The sequence below is a fragment of the Anser cygnoides genome, chromosome 1 (assembly GCF_040182565.1).
Source record: "Anser cygnoides isolate HZ-2024a breed goose chromosome 1, Taihu_goose_T2T_genome, whole genome shotgun sequence".
Taxonomy (NCBI): Eukaryota; Metazoa; Chordata; class Aves; order Anseriformes; family Anatidae; genus Anser; species Anser cygnoides.
In genome coordinates, this window is record NC_089873.1 from 186,761,217 (window position 1) to 186,774,909 (window position 13,693).

The 13,693-nt window shown below is 43.0% G+C and overlaps 1 long non-coding RNA gene across 1 annotated transcript; it reads right to left on the minus strand.

The window, feature by feature from the left end:
- Positions 1-2,055: 2,055 nt before the first annotated feature.
- Positions 2,056-13,664, minus strand: LOC125185054 (uncharacterized). The gene is made up of 4 exons (XR_007169917.2): positions 13,153-13,664; positions 9,493-9,635; positions 3,368-3,514; positions 2,056-2,448 (listed from the first exon to the last, which is right to left on the minus strand). It is a non-coding gene; the product is annotated as an uncharacterized lncRNA (long non-coding RNA).
- Positions 13,665-13,693: the final 29 nt, after the last annotated feature.

Below are 13,693 nucleotides of genomic sequence, written 5' to 3' on the forward strand. Positions count from 1 at the left end.
CAGGCCGCTCCCAACACAGCTGCCTTTGGGCCACTCATGCTGGGCATCACAGAGCCTTGCTGAGGTCACAGTGGCCACCGCTGCCCCGCCTTTGCCCCGGGCCCTATAAAACAGGACCCCTGCAGCTGGCCCACCACTCGCTGAGCTTCTAGGCACTCTGACAGCCGGCTTGTGCGGCAGGAAGAAGAGCCGAAGCAGCAAGGCGAGCGGCAGGGCTCCTCGGTGTGAGGGCAGCAATGCAGTCCAAGGAAGCACCGAGCAGGAGTGCACCTAACGAGAAGTGTCGTGGGCAGAGGGATCGCGCCTGCAGCACAACTGACACCAGTGCTCAGGGGACCTCTGGCGCGCAGCCCACAGACACACACAGGCGGTACCACTGGCACCGCAACGACGCGGGGAACAGGCCGGCCCCTCAAACACACAGCGACAGGGGGCCTGGGCCTAACCAGTGGCGCAATGGCGGCGTTGGGGGAAAGCAGGAGCGTCAGGCAGACAGCCGTGGGGAGCAGAGGTGTGCCCATAATCTGGAACACAGCGTGGGTCCCAGGCATGGCCATAAAACAGATGGCAGTATCAGACCCATGCATGGAAATGAACCGGACAGTGGCATGGGACCTAGGGGTGGAACTGGAAGCCCCCATGGTTCAGCACCCTGGCCTGAAAACATTCCGGACGGGAGGCATCCCGTTTGGGCAGTCCCGGGTAAGGACTGGCTTAGCCTTCTGCCAAACACTATGGAGTCCATGGAGCTGAATCCACCAGAAGATGTGGAGAAAGCAATGGAAGTGGATCCACCTCGGCCAGATCTGACCTGGGACTACCTCAGCATGTCTTTGCTACCTGCCATCAGGGCGCACCAACAGCGTCGCAGCAGTGCCCGGCAAGCTCCCTACTCGTCGCGCAGGCCCTATCCCAAGCATTAGCTTGGAGCCGCCACACACCATGGACATCCTGCAGGCTCACCTGCAAGAGGTCCCAGCAATAAACCACTCTATTGCTGATTCTCAGGGGCTGTGTGAGTGCTTCTTTCCCATCCCCCAGCCCTGGTGCGAAAGGTGGCATCCCTTCTGCACAGAGCCTCGAGGAACAGCACAACAGAAGACCCAGCTTCCTTCGGGCTGCTGCGCTGGGGTGACAGCAGGAGTCCCCGAGGGCCACCATGCACCTTTAACATTTGTGAAAATAGACTGAGGGGTGAAAATAGGAGTGTGTAAGTGATTAGAGGTGGCTAATTTATTATCCTAAGAGTGAGTTTCTCTAGCTGAGTAATTGGTAACAACAGACGTGGAGAAGGCTGAGGTACTCAGCAACATTTTTGCCTCCGTCTGCACTGGTAGACGAGCTTCCCAAGTCTTTCATTTCCCTGAACCTGTAGATGGAGGGTTCAGGGAAATGAACTCCATAGATGGAGGCTGGGGGATCGAAGTCCCACCCACTGTAAGCGAAGAGCAAGTTTGAGACCACCTGCTGAATCTAAACAGGTACAAGTCTATGGGACCTGATGACATGAATCCCAGGGTGCAGAGGGAACTGGCTGATGTAGTTGCCAAACCTCTCTCCATCACAGCTGAAAAGTTCTGGCATTTGGGCAATGTCCCTGGTGAGTGGAAAAATGGAAATGTCATGCCCCTACTCTTCAACAATTAAAACAAAGAATTGAGCAAAGAGCACTACGCTTCAACAATTAAAATAATTAGGAGACATTTCTTCTCAAAAAGAGTGGTCAGGCATTGGAACAGGTTGCCCAGGGAGGTGGTGGAGTCACCATCCCTGGGGGTGTTCAAGGAAAGGTTGGATGTGGTGCGTAGGGACATGGTTTAGTGGGTGACATTGGTGGTAGGGGGATGGTTGGACCAGATGATCTTGAAGGTCTTTTTCAACCTTAATTTTTCTATGATTCTATGATTCTATAAAAATGTCTACTATTTCATTTTTTAAAGCTTCAAATAAAACAAGAAAATTGTGTGAGCCACTTAACTCCCCACCCTTGAAGCCAGGAGAACAACACTCTGCTCTTGAATATCTGTATTTTACTCAGTCAGCTTCTGAAAATGTTCATAATATTTATGCAGTAAACAAGAACAGGGGAACAAGTTCCACTTGAGTAAATATGTATTGAATATTTATTGAACTCAGAGCATTTTACAAGTAAAAACATGTTGGAGAGAATTAATATCTTCAAATATATGTTTTGTTTATATTATAACAAAGTAATCATTTGAACAGTCCAAGATTGAACATGGCATAATGTAAGGAAAGCTAACTTAGCTTTCAGCGCTACAGCTGACTCTGTGTGGAGGTGTCATTTTCCTGGATGACGCAAGCCACCGTCTTCCAAATACATGTGCTTCGTTGTGAACAGAAGAGTACTTTTCTCGGTACACCTTGATTTTGCAGATCGTCTATTCCCAGCAAAGAATGGTGTCCCTGTCCTATTGCCTGCATAAGCTAACAAAGAAAGGAACTGTGTTACTACTATACACAAGAGAAATAGCTTAGAAGGTGTATTTGACATCCTTAGGGTGTTGGTAGTGCCCCATTTCTTCTGTCAGCAAAGCTGTTTTACTTAGTTCCTGCCATCTCTCCCATCTCTCACCCCACCTATTCCTGCCTCCATCCTGCAGTTCATCATCCCATCAGGTGCACAGATTTCACCATGACGGGGACCTACCATAAACTGCATCAGTGGTGCTAAAAACCTGTCACATCAATGGAAAACAAACAAACAAAGAACAAAAAAAAACCACAACAAAAAACAGTTCTTCATTGGTTTGGGTCATTGGTTGGTTTTTAAACAAGGGTGATTTGACTATTAGGGTAAGTACACACTCAGCCACCCTGTACTCCACTAGTATGCAGATAGCATGACTTCATCAGCTTTCAGAGGGTGAAATAAGTATTAGTTCACTTGATTTGCAAAGTGAAAGGTTATTTTGTTCCTACAAGAAGTGGTTTCAAACCGGGTTAATTCCCTAATAGCACATATTGAGACCTACGCACATAGAAATCTAGATCTAATTATGCTGCATGTTTTCTTAAGCATTTTAATAAATACATATTATTTGAGGGTAATAAAATAATTGTACTGGAATATAATAATGTATCATGCTCTGAGGGAACAAAAGGTATGAAAAATTTCTCATAAAAATTTTATCCTTTGGATATAATGTTGTTATTTGTATCTCAATATTATACAGACACATTATCCAGTAGGTTAAAGAGTTTTCAGTGCTAGCTACTGGGACTTGTTTGTGTTAAATGAGTCCCAGAAGGGTTTTCCTTTTAATCCCTGTATAGAAAGGAAAGATATTTAGTATTAGAAGTACTATAATTTTGAAGTTTTATATTTTAGAAAATTAAAAAATACCTGTTTGATTTCAGGAGAGCTCCACGTTTGCTAAATTTAATACATATATCTCCTTCATCCAAGAAGACTGAATGAAGAAAAAAGTAATTTTACTGTAATTTGATCAAAGTTGGAACAACATTCCAACCCTTGTGCTGGGTAATTTGCCTAGGGAAGTACAAAAAGACAATAAAAAATAAGCTTTTGCTTAAAGTTCAAGTTTTATATATACTTCAGGTACTTATATGTATTAACTGCTAAGCTGAAATAACTATGAGGTATCTCTGACTAAAGGATACAGTCTTCTAACCTAGGAAAGATAAATTTGCATAAGAACAGGATGATTGATGAGTCAGAAGTCCTCTGGACACTTGGATGAATTCATACACAGGCAGGTCCATTACAGCGAGTCAGCCCAAGAATTAAGGATGTACTTAGGTGTCTATATCATCATGGTCTCAATTTGCTCTATGGTTTACTAAATTTAAAAATAAATTCAATTGTACCGATAAGTAATTTATTACATAACACATTTACCTGAATATTCAAGGCCAACGTTTCAAACTGAGCTCCCATCTGAGAACTAATAAAACAGCTGTGAAATTCCAGGTGATTTTTTCATCCCACTTTTATACCTCTGATGATAAGCTTTAATGAACTTTTGACCTTTGTTTCATACTGCACAAATTTTTAGGATGAAATTTAATGAACGACTGACCTTTGGTTGTTACTGCACATCTACTAAAACTTCATAGCTTCATTTCAGGTTCTGATGCCAGCTTTCCTTCACTGATCAGTTAAATATAAAAACAATTCTTATAAACTAAAACACACAGGCGTTGTACTTGGGCATGGGGCTGTAAGAGCAGAATTGTTGGCTAGAAATTTAGTGGTGCATTTTTGTTAATAAAATCATCCTTTAAAATGCTACACTATGATTTCAAATAGATATGTCCATAGCATAAGCTTCAGTGTTATACAGAAATACTGAAAATTGGTTTAAAGATGTCTTCCTGAATTCCAGGGACCATGTATCACATAGCATCCACGTGGGCTAACTTACCCTTCCAAGAAGCAGACTAAACTATTTCTTGTACCCAAAAGAGGCTGAATCTAAGTATAAATATCTCCGTACTACCCTATAGTGTGCAGTGTAGACAGACCTGAGCAAAACCTGATTTTCAGTGCAGCATTATTTGATTTCAAACTGACATCTCTGCACACCACACAAAGCAGTAAGCCTGCTTTGCTTTCTGCAGTTTAGTCTATCAACTAGAGATAAGAAAGTACAAAGAGCAGCAGAAAAGGTTTTCTCAATGGTACCTCCAAGGACAGTGAGACTGAAATTCACAAATAATTAAAACTGTGATAGCAGGGCAAAACTCAGCTCTGCTTTACAGCTGAGAACACAGCAACAGCCTAGCAGAAAAGATGATGTGCCTACACCATCCTGACAATGCCAGGACCTCCTCTGGCCTCCCGATCAGGTCACCACAGTCTAATATTAGGCTCTTGTGACTTGTGTCACAGCTGCAATGATGACTACCACCCAAGGCGAGCCTCCGCCTCCTTCTTCTCTCCCCCAGCCTGCTCGACATCTGGTCTTCCTCCGTCCTTCCCCCGTGGTCTCAGTGTGGAATAGATCTGATATTCAGAAGATGTCAGAACTCTCTAATTGAATGTGGCTCTGAATAGTCCCACATCTTTCCTGGACTTCTTATCTGTATCCCCTGTTGTCTTCAGTCTCCTACCCAGACAGCAAGTCCTTCCTCCCAGCGTGGGAGCTTCCCCTTTGCTCTCTGCATCTATGCAGCCCTTAGCACACAAACGTCATGGACAGGGGGATTCTAGGAAAGACAAGTAAATGAATATATAACTTTGTATACATTTAGAGAGAACTTGTAAGCAGTTAGCAGTGAAATCAGTCGAAATGTTTATGTGAGCAACTGCCTACAAGAATGGGAATAACTGAAGAATTTTTGACTCTTCATGCAGAAGAACCAGTGCACTTTAGTCATCACTCTCAAGACCAAATAACCCAAGAGTACCTGGTCTAGCTTTTGGAGTATCTTCTGAAGGAATAGAAAAAATATCCAGAGTACTCATCTCTTCTAACAACTTCCAAGATGCTTCCTCAGGTGACCTAAACGATCCTGAGTTGTCACTGGCCATCTACGCAGCATCTTACATCCAATAGTACAGGTCCCATAAAGCTGCTTACCCTAGATGACTGTCTCTCATGACAGAGAGACATCAGTCCAGCACAGCATCACGTGCATAAACTCAGCAGCACAAATAGCACTTTTCCTTCATCTCCTGAGCTGCTTAATATCTTCCATAGCTCAGCAGGTTGATGACCAAAGCCACTACCACTCTCTGCCCAATCCAAATCCTACTCCTATCCCACAAAACAGAGGTCCACTTTTTCCAGAGTGATGGTCTGCTAAGGGAAGATGCCATATAAGATTAAAACTGGAGTCAGTGCATGATTCATACCAATAGAAGGCCAACAGGAGAAACCAGCACAACTGTAGACCTACTGTCCCCCACCCCTTTGCTTAGATGAACACGCAGCCCTGCAGCATATGGCACTGCATTTCTGACACCAGTCAGTCCCTCTCTGTATCTGTACAACTAATACAAAAGGATGAGAAGGTAAAGAAAGCGGGATTTACTAATGGAGAACGTATTGCCTGTGCTGCTCAGAAATCACAGCCCAAACCTTCTTGTAGCCTCTTTACCCATACCCCTACCTTCCTGCTCTCACTCTGTGCATTTGGCCACACAGTTCCTTGCAACTCTGGTCTTCAGCTGAGTCCAAAAAAAAACAGCTTTGTTTCTCATATAACACCAGGCATCCAGCATTGCACATAACTGGAAAACAGGCTTTTTAGCAAATGAGCCCTAGGATATTGGACATGCCCCAGAAAGCTGGGAGGACAATGTGGAGCCAGCCTCCGACAAAAAGCTCACAGCAGAATCTCTGTGCAAGCCCCAGGCTGTGTGAGCCAGCGGGGCTGAAATCCCCTGTCCCAGATCTTTCCAAGGCTGACACATTTGGGAAATGAAGGCTTATGCCACTGTGCACAGTACCCTGGACTGGCCACATAAACATCTGCAGTGAGGAGGGAGAAAAACGCGATAATGTCCTGAAGGCTGTCCTTGTGAAGGAGTTTGTTAGGCATTCACGAATACTTTGTTGAGGAAGTATTTGTTATGTTTCTGAAAGGAATAAAATTCCTTTATCACCAAAACAAGCTTATTGTAGCATTTCGTGATACTACCATAGACATACATTTCCCTCTAATGCTGTTTAAAGTAACTTCTTGGGATTTGAATCTGGATCTGTTTCCCTGTTCACCATGTTTACAGACTAGTCTATTACCATAGACAAGTTCAATAGCTTGTGTATGTTACTGTGCTACCTTTAATTGCTTTTGTAATTAAATAGGTTTGGGAGGTTTTCTACTGAAGAAGAATGTAAAAGACAATAATTCAATGCATGATTCAAGGCCTGCTGAGTCAATGGCAAAAAAATCATTTTTTTCATTAATATTTCTTCAAATATTTAGGAAATTGAGTATATATATATAAAAGAATGATGTTATTTTATTTTACTGCAGTATCTTTACAAAATCCTCAATTGAAAAGAATCATATATAATATTAAACTGTTTTGAAAAATGTAGACAAATAATTGGATAAAAAAGATAAAGAGGAAAATACAATATTTCATAATTATTAACTCTAGGGCCAAATTAAGCATCTCTGATTTAGACACCTAAACCAAGTGGCCAGACTCTCAGATGTTTCAGGTATTCAGACATTCTTATCCAGCACATTTCAAAATAGGAGTATGTCGTCCAGTTGTTACAAAGAAGGCAGATTTTTCTGACCATCTTTGAAATAAGATTGCTTTTCTCAACGCAATGTGAATGCTGCCATCTAGCTATGCAGTGACAGTATGTCTTCAGTTCTGCTTTAAGTACTTTCTCAGTTTTGGTTTCGACTAGAGTGGGATAGGGATAAAAAAAAATAATCCGATTGCAATTCTGTTAATTGAAAAATATGTAGGCACCGTTTATTATTAAAGTAATAATATAATATTACAAAATGCTATCCCACACAAATGTGCGATCTTATTTTTCAAAGGGGTATACTTGACTTTAGGTGAATGGCACAACTAATACGAACAATTTAAAACCACACATTTGTAAATTGAAGTCTAGATCTTCGCTCCAGTTTGAGATTCACCTATAAAAGGTCAGGATTTCTACAAAAAAAAACACTTTGTCTAACAAACATCTTTTATTATATTTGATCCATGAATTGTTCCAAAACTGTTTCTATAGGGTGTCAATTGAACAAACTGTACTGTCTGAGTTCTGCCTTTGGCTATATGGAGGCACTTTTGGATGCATATCCTTTCATGCTCAAGATGTTGATCCACCGAGCACCCTTCTCAGCTCCTCTTTGGGTAACCAAAGGACCAAGAGACTGAAGACATGTGTAGCTCTTACCCTGACCGAGAGAGGGCCATGGATGGCTGAGCACCTAGACTCAGAAGTAGAAGAACTGATTTCCACAGCACATTTCCACACACTGTACAGAGCATAATCACAGAATCACAGAGTCAAAGAATCGTCTAGGTTGGAAGAGACCTCAAAGATCACGGAGTCCAACCTCTAATCTAACACTAACAAGTCCTCCGCTAAACCATATCACTAAGTTCAACTTCTAAACGCCTCTTAAAGACCTCCAGGGATGGTGACTCAACCACTTCCCTGGGCAGCCCATTCCAATGCCTAACAATCCTTTCAGTAAAGAAGTTCCTCCTAATATCCAACCTAAACCTCCCCTGGCCCAACTTTAGCCCATTCCCCCTTGTCCTGTCACCGGGCACGTGGGAGAATAGACCCCACCTCTCTACAGCCTCCTTTAAGGTACCTATAGAGAGCGATGAGGTCGCCCCTGAGCCTCCTCTTCTCCAGGCTGAACAATCCCAGCTCTCTCAGCCGCTCCTCGTAAGACTTGTTCTCCAGACCCCTCACCAGCTTCGTTGCCCTTCTCTGGACTCTCTCGAGCACCTCCATGTCCTTCTTGTAGTGAGGGGCCCAAAACTGAACACAGTACTCGAGGTGCGGCCTCACCAGAGCCGAGTACAGGGGGACAATCACTTCCCTAGACCTGCTGGCCACGCTGTTTCTTATACAGGCCAGGATGCTGTTGGCCTTCTTGGCCACCTGGGCACACTGCTGGCTCATATTCAGTCGACTATCAACCAATACTCCCAGGTCCTTCTCGGCCAGGCAGCTTTCCAACCACTCATCTCCCAGCCTGTAGCTCTGCTTGGGGTTGTTACGCCCCAGGTGCAGGACCCGGCACTTGGCCTTGTTGAACTTCATACAGTTGGCCTCAGCCCATCGGTCCAGCCTATCCAGATCCTCCTGCAGCACCTTCCTACCCTCGAGCAGATCGACACACGCACCTAACTTAGTGTCATCTGCAAACTTACTGAGGGTGCACTCAATCCCCTCATCCAGGTCATTGATAAAGATATTAAAGAGGACTGGCCCCAGTACTGAAAAACCTACTCAAAGATAGACAAATCTTAAATGTAAAAGGAGAGGAAATCTACGTAAGCAGATGTCTCATAGCTAGTGTGTTTCCTATATCCTTACCAAACAAGACACGCAATATGACATAGATCCCTGCACAGGACCAGATCACAGAATAGTCAAGTCCAAAATCTCACCAGATTCCTCAAAGGAAAATGCAAAAACCCTTGTTGCTACTTCTGGAATAACAGCCCTCAGATCCATCCTTAGTTCAAGCAGCAGGAGATCAGCCTCCATTTCAAATCACGAAGGGTTAGGACTACATGAAGAACAGACAGAACTGCCACATGCAGGGCTCCAGACTGCTTCACCTAAATCGTTAGGAAAACAGATGTTCCCCCATGCCTTCTGTAACAAAATCTTGACGACAGTTGCTCTGACATGTAATATATCACAAGGCCCTAATTCTGCCAATGTCATTTTTGGAATAGTGTACTTTGAAGTTTAGTGCTTTTGTGCACATACAGACACACACACACAGCTGACTGAAAATTACGGCTTCCTATTAAAAGATGAAGAGACTACATACCATAAAATGAATAACTCAATTTATCACAGATGCTGAAACCACTCCATTGGCCATTGAGAAACAACAGATAAAGCAAGGCTTCCCATCAGTAGGCCTATGCATATTTTTCAGTTTTACACATTACGGCTTGATGGTGGTGTTGGCTACAAAAGGCAGAAGAAAAACAAAAAGTTAGCTTTCATGTTGCCAGAGAAATTATTTTATGGGGAAGTGAAAACAGTGTGTGAACATCTGTTTCTCCCAGACATCAAGAGCATTAATAAAATGTTTAATTATGGATACAGTGTGAGATACATTGCTTCCTAATTCTGCATTTTTAATTTTCTGTATAGCCCTCCCTTCTCCCCCCCCCCAAAAAAGCATGAATTAATAAAATGCATAATTCAGATTTATTTAATCATTGCATAACATTTTACTCCCAGACTTGTGAAGTTCACAGTCATTGTCCTCTTTTTTTGTCAGCAGCATACTTTGCACCTTTGGTGCAAAAAGAAGAAATCTATTTCACCACCTCAGCTATTTTCTGCGATCTGACAGTACGTATGTCAAATCATTCTTCTGATTCTGGGCAACATATAGCTGCTATCTAATGTTCTGAGCTGAACAAACAGCATCTCAACATTGTAAGCAATGTGTGAATAACTAGAGTAGTGTGATGCCCAGCTTTACTGTGACCTGTCACAGCAGGCACACACTTAGCTATATACGACCCAAGAGAAAAACTTTGTTGCCACTAGTCTTTGAAGAGCCAGGCATTTTCCTGGTAGTACTCTCTTCTGACCATTTTCGTCAATTTACTTCTTGTAATGCTGAATTAACAAACTGAACTTTCACTTGACTTAAGCCAGCCCATCATCTGCCTGCCTAGTTCCAACACAGCTATATCCATCACGGCAGACCCTCCAAGGGCACTTCAACCCCTCTCCAGAAAACTTAGGCTTGGCTTGAAGAGCATGCTTGCAGCATCTCTGACAGCACGAATGTTAAATCTGGGGTCACCTAAGATGGACTAGGCTTTCTGTGCTTACAGAAAATGCGACTTAGGGAGAGCACATTTCATGACTACACACATGCAAAGGACTGCTCAGAGGGAAGGGCAATAAAAATTCGTGCTCAAGGTGGCTGCAGCCTGGCAAACGGCCAAAAACAATTCACAGCTGATATCTGGATCTCTGCCTTCATCTTCGAAAGGGTCCGGCCTCTTCCTTCCCAGGGCCGTACAGCCAGGTAAATCCAATGCTTATTTGGGAGTGTGGTGCTCCAGATGAGAACCCCTCGGGAGCCAGCTGCCTTTTCCAGCTGTTTCACACCCATCTGCTGTCTAGGCTGCTACGTGTATAACCTCTGCTCGTACTTGAGGTCTATCAACATTGTGCATACACGCCAAAGGCGGTTCTTGCACCTCAGAAAACTTCCAGTTCACTCAGAGGTCAGTAGCCAGCACAATTTCAAAAGCTGTAATACCAGCTGTTATTACCATTTCCTCACTTCGCTTGAGGACAAATTGTCTTCAAAGCATTATGGGGTTTGAAGGCAGAAAAAAAAAGGGACAAAAAAAAGCTAATCAACAACAAGTAAGATTTTCTACTCATCTAACACTTTTTTTTTTTTTTACTATTATAAGCACTGCAATAATTTAATATTCAGTTGTATGCACACAACAGTGATTTATTGTGCTTCCACCAGTGTTTCGGGGGCTGCTGACTAAAAGCACTGTGTCTACACAGCATGATTCCCATCAGATGTTTAACCAGGTTACTGTCATACTGGCACTTGGTGTATGTCAGTCAAGTTCATTTATATACCAGCAAGTGGTTTTGGAGAATTTTTGCATATTTTATTTATAGCCTCACATACCCCATGTTTGCTAACTTTTGCGGATCAGTTTGGGATCCCTCAATGACTTTACTGTTGGATGAGGTTTTAAATAACTTCGATATATATATACACACTCATACACATAAATATATACATAGACAATATATACATATTGCCTAGCTGATTTAAAACATCTATTTGTAATTAAAGAATAAAAAAGGTGAGATTTGGAGAAAGTGATTTTTGTGAAGACATAAATTAAGCAAGTGCACGGTGGTTGTTTCAATTGAAATCTCTAAACATACAGCTCACCACAAACCAAGTTACCATTTGCAAATGAGGGTGAAGACTGTCACAGAATAAACACAAGGTCTAATTTTTGCAGATTCAGGTCACGCAAAAGCAGCTTACTTCTACAGCTACAGGTGAGCAACTGAGATTCAGTCCTCTATCCATGCAAATTCTGACATAAAGCAAAAGTGCAGGGGCTTATATCCACTTTCAGCCAATAAAACCTGCTTTGTAAGAGAGCCCGATATGGCAGAGGGAATCTGTGCAGAAGGAAACTTTGTCACTGTGGATGTGCCCATGTTTCTGATAACTCCAGAACACGTAGCCAGGCAGCTTCGACTTGCATCTGTTCAGCTCATCCCTCTCTCCTGTGATGCTACTGTGTCCTTAATCAATACTTAGGCCTAATGAGGGCTGCTTCCTCAAGGCAATGTTGGTAAAAGGAGCCGAGGGAACAGCATGGAGCTGGGACAGGGGAGGGTCAGGCTGGGTGTTAGAGAAAGGTTCTGCACCCAGAGGGTGTTCGGGCACTGGGACAGGCTCCCCAGGGCAGTGGTCATGGCACGGAGCCTGCTGGAGTTCAAGACGTGTTTGGACAATGTTCTCAGACATAGGGTCTGATTTTTGGGTGGTCCTGTGTGGAGCCAGGAGTTGGTCTCAATGGTCCTTGTGTGTCCCTTCCAACTCAGGATATTCTATGATTCTATAAAAGAGGTTATTTAGGCCTGTTGCTAGAAAATGCTGAACTACTGAAAATGCTGAGCTCTCTACTGACTGAGATAAATTATATACTTTTTTCTCTTTAGGAGGCATCCTCTTAAGCGATCTATATAAACTACTTGCAGCTTATGCTCTTACAGGTACAAAAAAAAAAGTCTATCACCTCATGACTTACATCTTCTCAAGAGTAACCTGTGTTTCAGCAGTCTTTCAGCTGATTTAATTAATCTATTTCTACATTCTGATTAAACCACTTGTTTAAGAAGGAACCAAACTGAAGTAGGAGAGCTCTGAGACGAAGAATTATATGTTGTTCCTATTCTTCTTTAGGAATCCACTGAAGGCCACTATTTTGATTTTTTGCATTTTTTCCTATTTGTTTGAAGGACGAGACCAATATTTATTTCACAGAATCATGGAAAAAAAAAATTAGTCTTGAAGGCATCTCTGAAGGTCATCTAGTCCAACTCCCTGCTCAAAGCACAGCCAGTTTTGAAGCTACACCAAGTTGTCCAGCTGAGTTCTGCACACCCTGATGATGGAGGATACACTGCCTGCCTGGACAAAATGTGCCCGTGTCTAACCACCTGCATGCTTAACAAAAAAGAGAGAGACTTCATACTGACTTGTAGCACTGTTTAAAAAAGTATCCGAGTACTACTTTTCTTCATAAAACTGTTCTTCAATTACTTTTAAGTCTTGCATGTACTCACATAATTCAGTATCATCTTGTTACCTGAGCCCAACCTATCACCTCTACCAGCCCTAACCTCGTATGCCACCCTCATAGTGTGCGTGCCACTTCGTACTCTTAACAAATGTCATCCTCACCATTGCTTGAAGAGAGGAACTCCCTGCTTTACGCACAGCTCCTCTCTCCTCCGGGTCGTTCTGTGTTTCCTGCCAGTAGGAAGAGAGTGAAGAGCAGGTAGGCCAGAGGTTGAATTCCCTGATAATTTTTGCGCTGGAAACTACGACGTGCAACAAATTTCTAGAGAAACCTCAGAGCTAAACAGGGGTGAGAGGCAAAACCATCTTTCAGGACTGTGCTGGATGCGGCTGCCGCTCACTAAATACATAGTTTACCATGAATTTCACATGGCCTGTGGTCCTGATTGTGTCAGAGGTTGATTCACAATCAGCACAGACATAGCCAAATGAATAGTTTTTTGACAGTATACAGGCCCCAGAACAAGTCAAATGGAGAGCTGTGCGCTAGCACACACACCACCACCTTTGCTAGAGTTAACACGGCCTACAATTTTTTAGTGTGAAATTCACACAGAAAGCACTTGAGACTTTTAGCACCGTGACTGTGAGAGGGACAGACAAATACTGTGCTGCTGGGTTATAACCACAAACACCAGCAGCA